Genomic DNA, 12,071 nt, shown 5'->3' with positions numbered 1-12,071 from the left:
GGCACGCACCACCATGCCCAGCTAATTTTTTGTATTTTTAGTAGAGACGGGGTTTCACCATGTTGACCAGGATGGTCTCGATCTCTTGACCTCGTGATCCAGCCGCCTCGGCCTCCCAAAGTGCTGGGATTACAGGCTTGATCCAGCCGCCTCGGCCTCCCAAAGTGCTGGGATTACAGGCTTGAGCCACCGCGCCCGGCCACATCTTCTAGTTCTTTATAGTTTTTCAGTCTCCACCCACTTTCTGTTTTGTGTTTTGCTACTCACTTTTGACAGTGGGTAGAAAAAAACAAAACAAACTCAGGAGAACAATAAGCAAATGACCTAATTATCCTCTGTTTATACCTCATTACCTAAGCAACACTGAGAAGAGAAGCCTATTAATGACACCATTAAGAGCTAGCTTTGAAAACTTGGCTTTATCACTTTTAGAGAAATACATGATACAACGAACTCACAGGCTCTGGGTTTTTCGTTTGTTTTGTTATTTATCATTGCTGCTTTCACTATATTTCTTGACATCACTAAAAGAATAGGGACATAGCAGCCACTGCCAGGTCTGGTAGAAAGAAGGGAGGGAAGGCATAGAAAGAAAAAACATATGGGAAAGGCAAGAGGCACCAAGGCAGATTTCAAAATTCACTTCCTATTTAGATACAGACACAGGGAACATACACGGGAAAGTGGTAGGCTGCTATCACTGGCCAGAGATAGGTTTCTTGTTTTAGAGCTCTGGTTCTGGGTAAAAGTGAGATCCTCTTTGTTCCTGAGCTTGCCAAATCTCTCAGGAAGCAGTTTTTCCACCTCAATTGGAGGGACAACTCGGCAAGTAGCCAAATGGGAACCTGGGATCTGAACGTCAAAATCATCTTCCAAGATTAGGATGAAGGTATCTGGAGTGGGACTTTGACATAAAAAATCTCAGAATCTTGGAACAGCGGTTCAAAGCATATCCACTCCATTCAATCATCTGTCCCCATGACTTGCATCCACCTGATACCCTGGACATGCCGTTCTTTCTCCAGGATCCTTTATCTTTTTATTCTTCTGGCCAGCTGTAGAGCCACCTGGAAATTAAACACCGGTAGCTACTTTGCATTCAGAACATAGGTTCTCCACTTTGATCTGTTTTCCAGCTGTCATCCCTCAATTTCATATCTCAGTACCTTTCTCTGTGGGGGTTGGAATAACCTCGTTTCTGCAGCCTCCCTACAGTCTTTACCACATTTTGTACATTGATGCTCTGCTCATACGTGTGTCCCCTCCATTAAATTATGTGTTCCCGGGGGCAAGAATCCATGTCTCTCTTTTTTTTTTTTTTTCCTTTTAGTATCCCTGGGTTCAAGCAAATTGCCATAGCAGATGTTGGTGAACTGTTCAATTATTAAAGTACTGCTGCCTCTGAAATAGCTTAATTTCTAAGACATTTCTTATTTAATTGCACAAAACTACAAAGAAATAAGAGACAGAGAGAGAGAGAGAGATGAAAGTAGGTAGTAAAGAAATCAGTCTTCAGGAAACTCTAAAATTAATAAGGTAAATGTTCTATGTCTCTGTGATGCTACTTTTGGAGGCTTAGTCTAAAAGTAGGTTTCCTAAAGGAAATAGAAACATACAAAAGCGAGGGCTGGTTGCATATGAGACTGTAAGTAATACTTATAAACAAGTTTCAGCTTAGATGTTTTTAAGCACACATTCCATAGTTCCATTATTCATCTTAATCTTTAAAACAAATAATTATAGGCTGGGTGTGGTGGCTCACACCTGTAATCACAGCACTTTGGGAGGCTGAGGCAGACAGATCACGCGGTCAGGAGTTTCAGACCAGCCTGGCCAATATGCTGAAAACCCATCTCTGCTAGAAATACAACAACAACAAAATAGCTGAGCGTGGTGGCGCACGCCTAGTAGTCCCAGCTACGCAGGAAGCTGAGACAGAAGAATCACTTGAACCAAGAAGGCAGAGGTTGCAGTGAGCTGAGATTGTACCACTGCACTCTAACCTGGGCGACAGAGTGAGACTTCATCTCAAAAAAAAAAAAAAAAACTGGAAAACAAATAAATATTTACTGAATGGCTTACTCTATGGTTGGGGGTCTTATCAGAGATGTTGCTTTAACCAAGTTCTTCAAACTTTAGTGTGAGGTAGATGACAAATGACACCAGCGCCAGTCATGGGTGGAATTTTCCAGTTCCTCACTCAACTAGTGGCCCAGACAACTCTTTTCAACATGGGCCTTCAGGTCATGGTCTCTACCTCAGGACTGCCCTTAATACGCTTCAGGCCCTGCTGTGGTTCACCATTCCTTCTTCAGTAAGAATTTCACCCCCACTCTGGCAGTTTCTGCCACTGTTATCCACTTATTCTCAATTCATCCCCTGCTCAATCAGTTCCTAAGATTTAGACCAATAATTTACGGTAACATCTATAACCCCTTGCTATGGCCTAAATGCTACTTGCTCCCTGCCAAATTCCCTCATTGAAATCCTAAGTCTCAAGGAGATGCTATTAGAAAATGAAGACCCTAGGGAGGGGATTCGTGCTCTTATAAAGCAGGCCCCAGATGGCAGACTCGCCTGTTCCACAGTGTGAGGACATGGTGAGAAAGTGCCATCCATGAGAAAGCCAGCCCTTCCAGACACCCAATCCACCAGCACTTTGATCTTGAACTTCCCAGTTTCTGAAACTGTGAGAAATACATTTCTATTGTTTATGAGCCACCTAGTTTATGATATTTCATTACAGCAATACAAACAGACTGAAACACCCTTGCTGGCAACCCTGGTCTGGTTCTCAAGATCTCCCGGGCTGGTCTGAAGCCCATTCGTAGTCCATTATTAAAGTTGTTGTTTCCTGAGATGGAGTCCAGCCTCCTCAGAACAACTCATACCCAGTTCTTGTTTGACAGCAGTCATATAGCTTTAAAGGTAGTGATGTGCACCTAAATCTTTTGTCAACCTTTATCCATTTATTTTTATTGTTCTTGGCGAATCAAATTTTTTGCCTTTTTAGTTTCCAAGCTGTGTTCCTGTTTCTTTTCTGAGAAATCTATCAAGTTATCAAGACATTTTCAGGGATGAAATGAAGAAAGATTCACTCATGAAGATCAAAGTTTTTTCTACTTCCTCTTATATTCTTGAACTTGTTACTCAAAATTCCCCCATCATGATTTCTATTAGGTCAGAATCTCATCACTACAGTTTGTCAATACACCTTAAACATGATAACACATGTAAATTTAACACAGATAAATTTACACCAAGGTGCAAATTCCCTCACATATAAGACTTAATATACTTCAAGATCTAGGATCCAAGAAAAGTATTTAAATATCAGCCAGGAATTTCGTTCTGCTGCTGACTGACTACCGATTTATAAATTATAATATTCTGATATCCCTCCAGTTCATAAAAAGTTGATTCACAATGCCTGTTATGATACAAGCACTAACAAAATAGTTGTTGACATAACACAAAATTATAAACACTAATATTTTGAAATTTAATGTTAGAATAGTACTGAATATAATCATGGTTTTCCTTACTTCCTTATGGCATGTATATTGTCCTTCAGTGGGACTTTTATATACATATTAGCATCAACATTCCTATGCTAATAAAAACATCAACACAAGGCAATGGTGAATTTAAAAAGAAAACATTTTGAGAGTAACGAAAGCTACATACACAGCATATTATGGAAGAGACATGGGCGTTATTATTAAACTCTTCTCGGTTCTTTGTGATTGTCTATTGCAATAAGGTAGAGAAATCATCTCATACCTCAGGGGGAGTAGAGGAGGATAAAACCAACCTTCTACCAGCCAGCAAAAGAAAAAACATAGACAAACACTGGACAAAAAGGTTAAAAGTGAGAAGGATATTTGTGTTTATGATAGAAAATATAAATGGAGAAGATATTTATTAAGTAATGCTGGTAATAGCAGAATAGTAGCAGAACAATTAAAAACCACAGCACTTCTGTGGTAAATACCTAGATAGGAAAAAAGAAAACCGCTTCCCTTATGCTATACATATAATTTTAGGGGTAGCTCAAAATGAACTTCAAACATTACAATGCCCCACTGATAAGTACGGGAGGCCAGGTACTAAAAGTCAACTCTACTGGGGGGACAGAGAGGATGGAGGTCACTTCTAGCCAATCAAATAATTTAGCCAAGCTTGGAAACAATTCATTTACATTTTCTATGAAATGTCTTAGCAGTCAGTAACAAAGTAGAATATGTGAATACTACAAGACAATCTTCCTTGAGCGAGATTATCTAAAGCCACTTTTATCTTTGCATGTTTAAAAGACTGAGCCCAAGACAGATGTGAATACAAGCAGCCTAAAAGATACGTGAAATTTAAAACAAGAACTAAAGACAATTTCACATGCAAAATGCTACTTGTGGGTTGGGGGAGGATATTTAACTTTAACATTTGAAGAAAAAAAAAAAAATCCCACTCACCAGTCTGGGCAACATAGCGAGACCCTGTCTCTACAGAAAATAAAACAATTAGCCAGGCACAGTAGCATATGACTATAGTCCAGGCTACTCAGGAGGCTGAGGTGGGAGGATCCCTTGAGCCCAGAAATTCAAGGCTACAGTGAGCTATGATCATATCGCTGTACTTCAGCCCGGGTGACAGAGTGAGATCCTGTCTGGACACACACACACACACACACACTCACAAAAACAAGCATTTTCAGTAGAAGCCACTGAGCTTTGTTTAGAGTATAGGAACAGGGTTCATAGCGCAGTGAGGCCCAACATGAATATGAGGGATGGACAAACGTTTTACAGGAAGGGATTGTGGGAACCTGAAAAGGTGAGGGGAGAAGAGGTAGATGGTAAAGAAAAACACTTTTAATAAGGAAACATAGTTAATGCTATTCTTGGGCAATGCCACATCTAGCACAATATGGGCATACTGAACTCCAGCAAATGCCACCCACAGACACATCAAATTCTGGGCAGATTAAACCCCACCAACTGGAAGTTTATGAACTTGTCCTAACTTAATTTCTGTCCTTGTCCTCAAGAAACATCTCTACCTCCCAACCCTTAGTCTCAGGCTCATTACCAGGCTTCCACTAGCCTATTGCGTACCTGTTTTTCACATGGGGCAGCAAAATCCCCACTTAACCAGAAGCAACATGGTGTCAGCCTCCAAAATGTCATTCCCTGTGGGGATCTGAGACAGCTGAAGAAGTGCATAGGTAGTTCCTGGCCCCAAGAGTTGCCCCGCTGGCTGCATCCAAGGCTGCCTTGGCACTCTACAGAAAGCTGATTCTGTATGATTGGCCCATTTAAGGACTTCCACCTCTCGTCTTCCATTTCCATCCCTCTGGTTCTCCTCTGCTTTCCCCATCGCTACACACCTGGATCCTCCTCTCTGCCCAGTTCCTATAAAGAAACGATCTAAGTTGACTGGTTTCTACTTCTCCACAAAATGCTGTCAGCTACACCACTTTCCTGAGCCCTCCCTCAGTTCTGCGCTGGCCAAGCCTCAGGACCTTGAATCTCAGTGGAGGTGTGAGGTACCCACATCCCTCCTTGTCAGGAAAGAGAGGTGGAAGAAAGAACTGCAGTGTCAGAAATCCATCACTTCAGAAGAGATTAATGAGCTATTGAATATTTTTTTTAATGAGCTACTGAATGCATTTTTAAAAATAATTAAATGATTTTTTTTAAAAAGTAATTCATGAGGTAGGAGCCTTTAACAATTGGCCCTCAAGCACCTGAGTTAAAAAACAACAACAACAACAAAAAAAAAAAAAAAAAAAAAAAAAAAAAAAAAAAAAAAAAAACAGAACAAGTTCTAAGTCTTTTTTGTTGTTGTTGTTGTTGTTAATTATTCAGGGTAGGTGCAGTGGCTCACACCTGTAATCCCGGCACTTTGGGAGGCCAAGGCAGGTGGATCACCTGAGGTCAGGAGTTCGAGACCAGCCTGATCAACATGGTAAAACCCCATCTCTACTAAAAATACAAAATTAGCTGGGCGTGGTGGCGCATCCTGTAATCCCAGCTACTCAGGAGGCCGAGGCAGGAGAATTGCTTGAACCTGGGAGGCGGAGGTTGCAGTGAGCCGAGATGGTACCATTGCACTCCAGCCTGTGCACTAGAGCAAAATTCCATCTCGAGGGGGGAAAAAAAAAGCCTCTAGAGACCAAAAAGTTATACAAGGAGAAGATGAAAGGATTAAGAGCAGGTAATGCCCTCCAGGGCAGAAATCAGTATTTACACTGTATCATAGCCATGAAAGCCAGCATCAAAAATAGAACTTCCTTTACCATCTTGCCAGCATACGTCTACAGAAAAGATCTAAGTTGCCAGATACTCTGAAGGTAAAGATCAAAGACTTAGAACTTGTTCTTGTTCTGTTTTGTTTTGTTTTGTTTTGTTTTAAACTCAGATGCTTGAGGACCAATTGTTAAACTCTCCTACCTTATGAATGACTTCAGTTATTTGCAAAAGCCAGTTCTGTAAAGTAAAATGCACAATGTTTATAAGACAAATATTGTGAAACTCTAAGCATGCTTTCATATGCCAACCGATCTAATACAGAAATGCTAATTTCTTAATCCAGTAGTTTTATGAATATAGTTTTTACCGAACGACAATGCCTATATTTATTCATTGGTCTTCTCTCATTACAGATATTAATCATAATTCTGTACTTAGATGTTATTATAAAAATCACTGCGGTTATGGTTTTAAAAGGAACTTCATCCACATAATATATACTTTCCATTTCAAGTAATAAAAAAGACACTGAAAAAACAGTGAAACTGGCATGAAGGCAACACTTCAATGTTTTAGTAGAGTGATACTACAGAACTTGAGTTCTTGCTTGTTAATAATAAACAGACCACTCAAGTTGTGATTCACACATTCAACAACTACATTCAACAATTAATTACAAGGCACTATACATGCTGATGTTTAAAATCCAAAGCAGCACAGGGCTTCACCACTGACCTCTGAATCTACATTTTGATAGAGGAGATGAAATATGTAGGGAAACAACAATATAGGGCCGCCCTGGCTTCATGCTATGTAAGTGGGGGAAAAAAAACAGGTGTTGGAGTGCTCACTGCTAGTTAAACATAGACAAGGACAAGATGCCAAAAAGTGTTTAAAAATGTCAATAGCACAGTAAGAGGGGGTTAGAAGGGAGATTCCAGTCTTTTGCTCTGCCTCTTTCTAATTTAATAAAGCTCTCCCAGAGCCAACGGTGTTTTCCTGTTGTTTGATTCAACTTGATTTCCCTCTAACTTAAGCCCATTTTCTCTAAGCAAATAAAGAGTTAACCAGTGTCCTCTTTATATTAATGCCTTTCTGCGAAAAGTTTAAGGCAGTCCTTTATTTTACCTTGAGTTGGCCAATGAATATTACTCCTTTACTTTCCCCCCTATATTTTAAAAAGCAATGTCTTATAAACACAACCTGCAGTACACATTCTTATTGACATCCAAATCATGAAACACCTACAGATAACAGCATATCATCTTAGTTCTGAAATTTTTCCATTGGGCCTTTTTCAGATTGGCTCTCACTCTGCAAGTGAAAGCTCCAAGTTGACATTAATTTTAGAAACAGGTACATATTTAGACCCAGGTGGGAAGTCCTTGGCACAGATACCAAAGTTAAAAGCCTAATCATAAATGGTTTTTTTTTTTGCTTCCTAACTGAGGAAATTAGCACTGTTATTAACTGCTTTCCATGGCTCTCGTTTTTTTTAAGAAAGCCTTTGCTGATAATCTGCATTAATATTATGCTAATAAAAGGGGATGGTAACTAGTTTAGTCTCTTCAGTGTAGTAACTACAAATCAGAGAGACAGAATTTGCATGTTTTCCTAATTGGAATGAGCTGGCATTTATACACTCATTGTCACCATTTTTGGAAAAAAAAACAAAAACTTAATACATGTTGGGCCAGACTGGACAGGAGTAATTTCTCCAATGGAATCATCTAAACTCTAGTATTTCAAGAGACATTTTGCTCCTAAGCATGAATCTCAAATGACAAGGATGAGCATTCAAACACAGGGCAACCATCTGCATCACAAAATACATTTCAGTTCCTCTCTGCAGAAGGAATTCATTTACTGTGGAAGGCCATTCACTTCCACTTCTGAGTGCTTATTCCTCAAAAAGCTTCCAAGTATTGTGAGAACAATGATTAAAAGAGGATCTTTCCATCTGTGCTGCATTAGGCTGCAAGACAGCCCCTCCTGCAGAAACAGTTTTTGCATAATTCATTATGCCATTTTAAACTCTAATCAGTGAATTGCAATAAGCGATGGAGTATGCATGACAGAAAAGAGACTGACATTTATTAGCTGCCTCCTAAGCATTCACCTAATCCTCGCTTTGGGCTATTGCTCCACGAATCATAGTAGATGGTGACTCATCTTATCTCCAACAGGTTCTTATTCACACCTAAAGCGTTGTTATCATTCTTAGCCCATACTAATGTCTCCAGAAAAAATATTTCTTACATCATTATCACTGTATAGTGTGGGAAAGAAGTACTACTGGAAGAGAGAAGGAAGTGGCATATCTTCAGGTCTACTGTTGACCGTGTGAGCATGGCCGATACACCCCACAAGAAACATCCTACAAAAAAGAAAACAGTATCTTGCCTCTTCTCCTAGAAATCATATAGCACTAACCTGTTAGTAGTGATTTTTCACCTATAAAGCCATAATTTCACCTGTCACTTTGCCTTGGAAGTGGCAGGCAAGGGTTTCTCTGGGTCCCAACTTACACCTCAACTATAGAATCTTTGTCTTGATTTTGTTATTTGGAGATCTGTTTAAGGATGCATCGGAAAAGAATTTTATGATTAAAAAAAAAAAAAAAAGAAGAAAAGAAAACTGCCTTAGGTGCCTCAAATTAAAAAAAAAAAAAAATTTTAAGTGATAGAATCCTTAAGCTTTAAACACTGAAAAACGGATTACGCAGACGGTATCAATGATGGCATGCAACGTATATAATTTTAAATCAGAAAAAGTAGTGAGAAAGTATGTGGGCAGCAGGACCAAGGATGTGGATGAATCTTAGACTAAAATTTCTCACCTTCCATTTCTAATTCCCTAGGTCATGGTGAAAAGAAAAGCAATACATTTTGAGTTTTCTATTTATAGGGAACAGTAATATCCAACATGATAAAGTTCTTTAGTTTGTTGATTCAGTAAGAATCAAGAGAATCATCTCAAAAAAATACAACTTGAAGAATTAAGTGTACGGTTAGAATCTTCACTGAAACAAATTTAAAGTCTGTAACTCATAAGAATCGAAAATAACTAAACCTCACTTTATGAAATTTTTAAAAGCACAGTCGGGGGGTAATGGGAAACTTTCCTCAGGTATTTCAAATATGAGAAATAAATTGATATTTTAGAACAGTGCTGGCCAATAGAAATAAAAGATGAGGATGAAAGTTATTTAATATTTTTAGTAACTACACTTAAAAAAGTGAAAAGCAGACAAAATTAATGTTAATAATTTTAACCCATCCAATATACCCCAGATATTATCACTGAAACATGTAAGAAACATGGCAATTAATAAAATCCTTTTTATTCCATTCTAAGTCTTCAAAATCCTGCATATAACTTGACTTCCATCATAACTCAATTTGGAGCAGATAGTCCAAGTGTTCAATGACTACAGGTTGCTGATGACTACTGTCTTGACACGGTAGCTTTAGAATGAATGAGGCAGTAGGCAGGTTCTCCTTGTAGAGCCCAGCAGATACAACTGCTGTAATTCCTTCTCCTTGCTAACATTTACAAGTTAATGCCAGTTTATCTACAGAATATTTGGTTTCTCACTGACTCAGCAAATATTCAGGGGAAACCTACTTTATTCCACATTATGCCAAACTATGGAATGCAGGTGTACTTCAGACAAGATAGAGCTAGAGTTTATTTTTTATTTTATTTTTTTATTTTGAGACAGAGTCTTACTGTCGCCCAGGCTTGAGTGCAGTGATGCAATCTCAGCTCACTGCAACCTCTGCCTCCTGGGTTCAAGCGATTCTCCTACCTCAGCTTCCCTAGTAGCTGGGATTACAGGCACTCACCACCAAACCCTAGTTAATTTTTTGTATTTTTAGTAGAGACAGGGTTTCGGATGTTGGCCAGGCTGGTCTTGAACTCCTGGCCTCAAATGATATACCCACTTTGGCCTCCCAAAGGTAGGTGTGATCACTTGATCCTCCCACCTCCACCCACTGGGATCACAGGTGTGAGCCACCATGCCCGGCCTATGCCTAGAATTTAGAAGGCAACAAAGACATGTGCAACTCCATATCCTAAGTGGTAACTGCGATGGAAGTACATATTAGGGAAGTCACAAGCTCTAGTGAAGGGATCCGTTGAAGGCGTCACAGAATGACATGAGATGAGCTGGAGTTTGAATAGGAGTCTGCCAGGTAGAACATAATGAGAACGGCCTTCAAGGCATGGCAACCACGCAAGCAAAGACAGAGAAGCAAGCATGGATGGTGAATTTAGAGAACCGTGAGTGCAATGATGTAGCCAGACTGCATTCATTTTCAGGGAGGTACAACCCCTTGGAGGAGGGAGAAGGCACAGGGCTGAGGGTGGGGGGAATAAGGCTGCAGCCAAATTCTGCAGGACCTTGCTTGTCAAATTGAGAACCTTGGAAATGCAGGCAGTGCGACAATGGAAAGTTTTTAAGCAAGCAAATATGACTATCAAATTCCTGTTTTAGAAAGGTAATTCTGAGAAGGCACATCCTGAGACAGCCTGGGGCCAAGGTGCTGTGGAGTAAACAGATCCCTGAGCAATGATAAGGTGCTGAATCCAAAGGGCAGTGGTAGAAACAAAAGTGAAAGGACACATTCAAGAAGCTTTTCCCAAACAGAATGCCTTGGTGACCAATTAGATAAAGTAGATGAAGGAAACAGAAGAAACAAAGATAATTCCACAGTTTGTTCTTGGACAGGAGGGTGGATGGCAAAGTCATTAACTGAAAAAGGGAAGACAGAAAAAAAAGAGGAGGATTGGCAGAGAATGTGACACCCTCAGTTTGGACCTGCAGAGCTGTGTTGGAGATCCTTGCTACCTAGTATGCTCCACAGACCAGGAGCACTGGGCATCAAGGTTGCCAAAAAGGCAGAATCTTAGGCCCCACTCCAGATCTGCAGGATCCAAATCTGCATTTTAACAAGATTCCAAGGTTTTACCTGTGTACAGTCAAGTTAGACAAGACCTGATCAGGCATTTCAAAGTCTAGGTTGTGCCCATGAAAGAGTTACTGGCTGGAGGATAATTTTGGAATGATTAGCATATACATGAGAGTTAAAATGATGGGAGTGTAAGGGAGATTACCAAAAACAAATTTAAAATGAAAGAATCTGTGTGTGGTGTGGCGGAGGCTGAATGTTTGGAATTGAAATAAAGAATAATCATAAAGGTCTACAATGGCTCTCTTGTTAAGTATGTTAAATAAAAACTGAACCAAGAAGCAAAGGAAGAGGAGGAGGAGAAAAAGAGGAAACAAAATGTTAAAAAAAAAAAAAAATCACAATAGTGAATTAACATTAAAGCTATAAAGAACTTTTTATAATTAAGACAAACTCATATTAATGTTCCTTAATAGGGAAGCTGGGCAACAAAACTTTGATATGAGTGGAAGCAGAAATAAATGGAAACTTCATGAAAGAAGTAGGAGCAGCCAGGTGTGGTGGCACGCACCTATAGTCCTAGCTACTGGGGAGGCTGAGGCAGGAGGATTGCATGAGCCCAGGAGTTCAAGTCCAGCCTGGGCAAGAAAGAAAAACCTCATCTAAAAAAAAAAAAAAAAAGTAGAATATAAAATATGGATAATTTGTTTAATAACTTGTAAAAAATGTTGATATATGGGATGATGAATATAAAAACATTAATAGTGGTTTGCCTTGATAGTAGGATTATAGATTATTCATTCCACTTTACTGTTTCTTTCCCCCTATTTAATAAATATGCACCCCTTTTTTCTTTAAATAAGAAAAACAATGCCACTGATTGCTGGGGTAGGGGAATCAGAAG

At 39.5% G+C, this 12,071-nt stretch overlaps 1 protein-coding gene across 4 annotated transcripts in view; it reads right to left on the bottom strand.

Moving 5' to 3' along the window:
• The window catches only part of ARHGAP18 (Rho GTPase activating protein 18), a 197,661-nt gene that overhangs the window by 74,826 nt on the left and 110,764 nt on the right, over nt 1-12,071 (bottom strand). The gene's annotated exons all lie outside the window — the stretch shown is intronic.

This window comes from Cebus imitator, unplaced genomic scaffold (genome assembly GCF_001604975.1).
Source record: "Cebus imitator isolate Cc_AM_T3 unplaced genomic scaffold, Cebus_imitator-1.0 Scaffold81, whole genome shotgun sequence".
In the NCBI taxonomy this organism is placed as follows: Eukaryota; Metazoa; Chordata; class Mammalia; order Primates; family Cebidae; genus Cebus; species Cebus imitator.
This window is presented reverse-complemented; position numbering and strand designations above follow the sequence as displayed.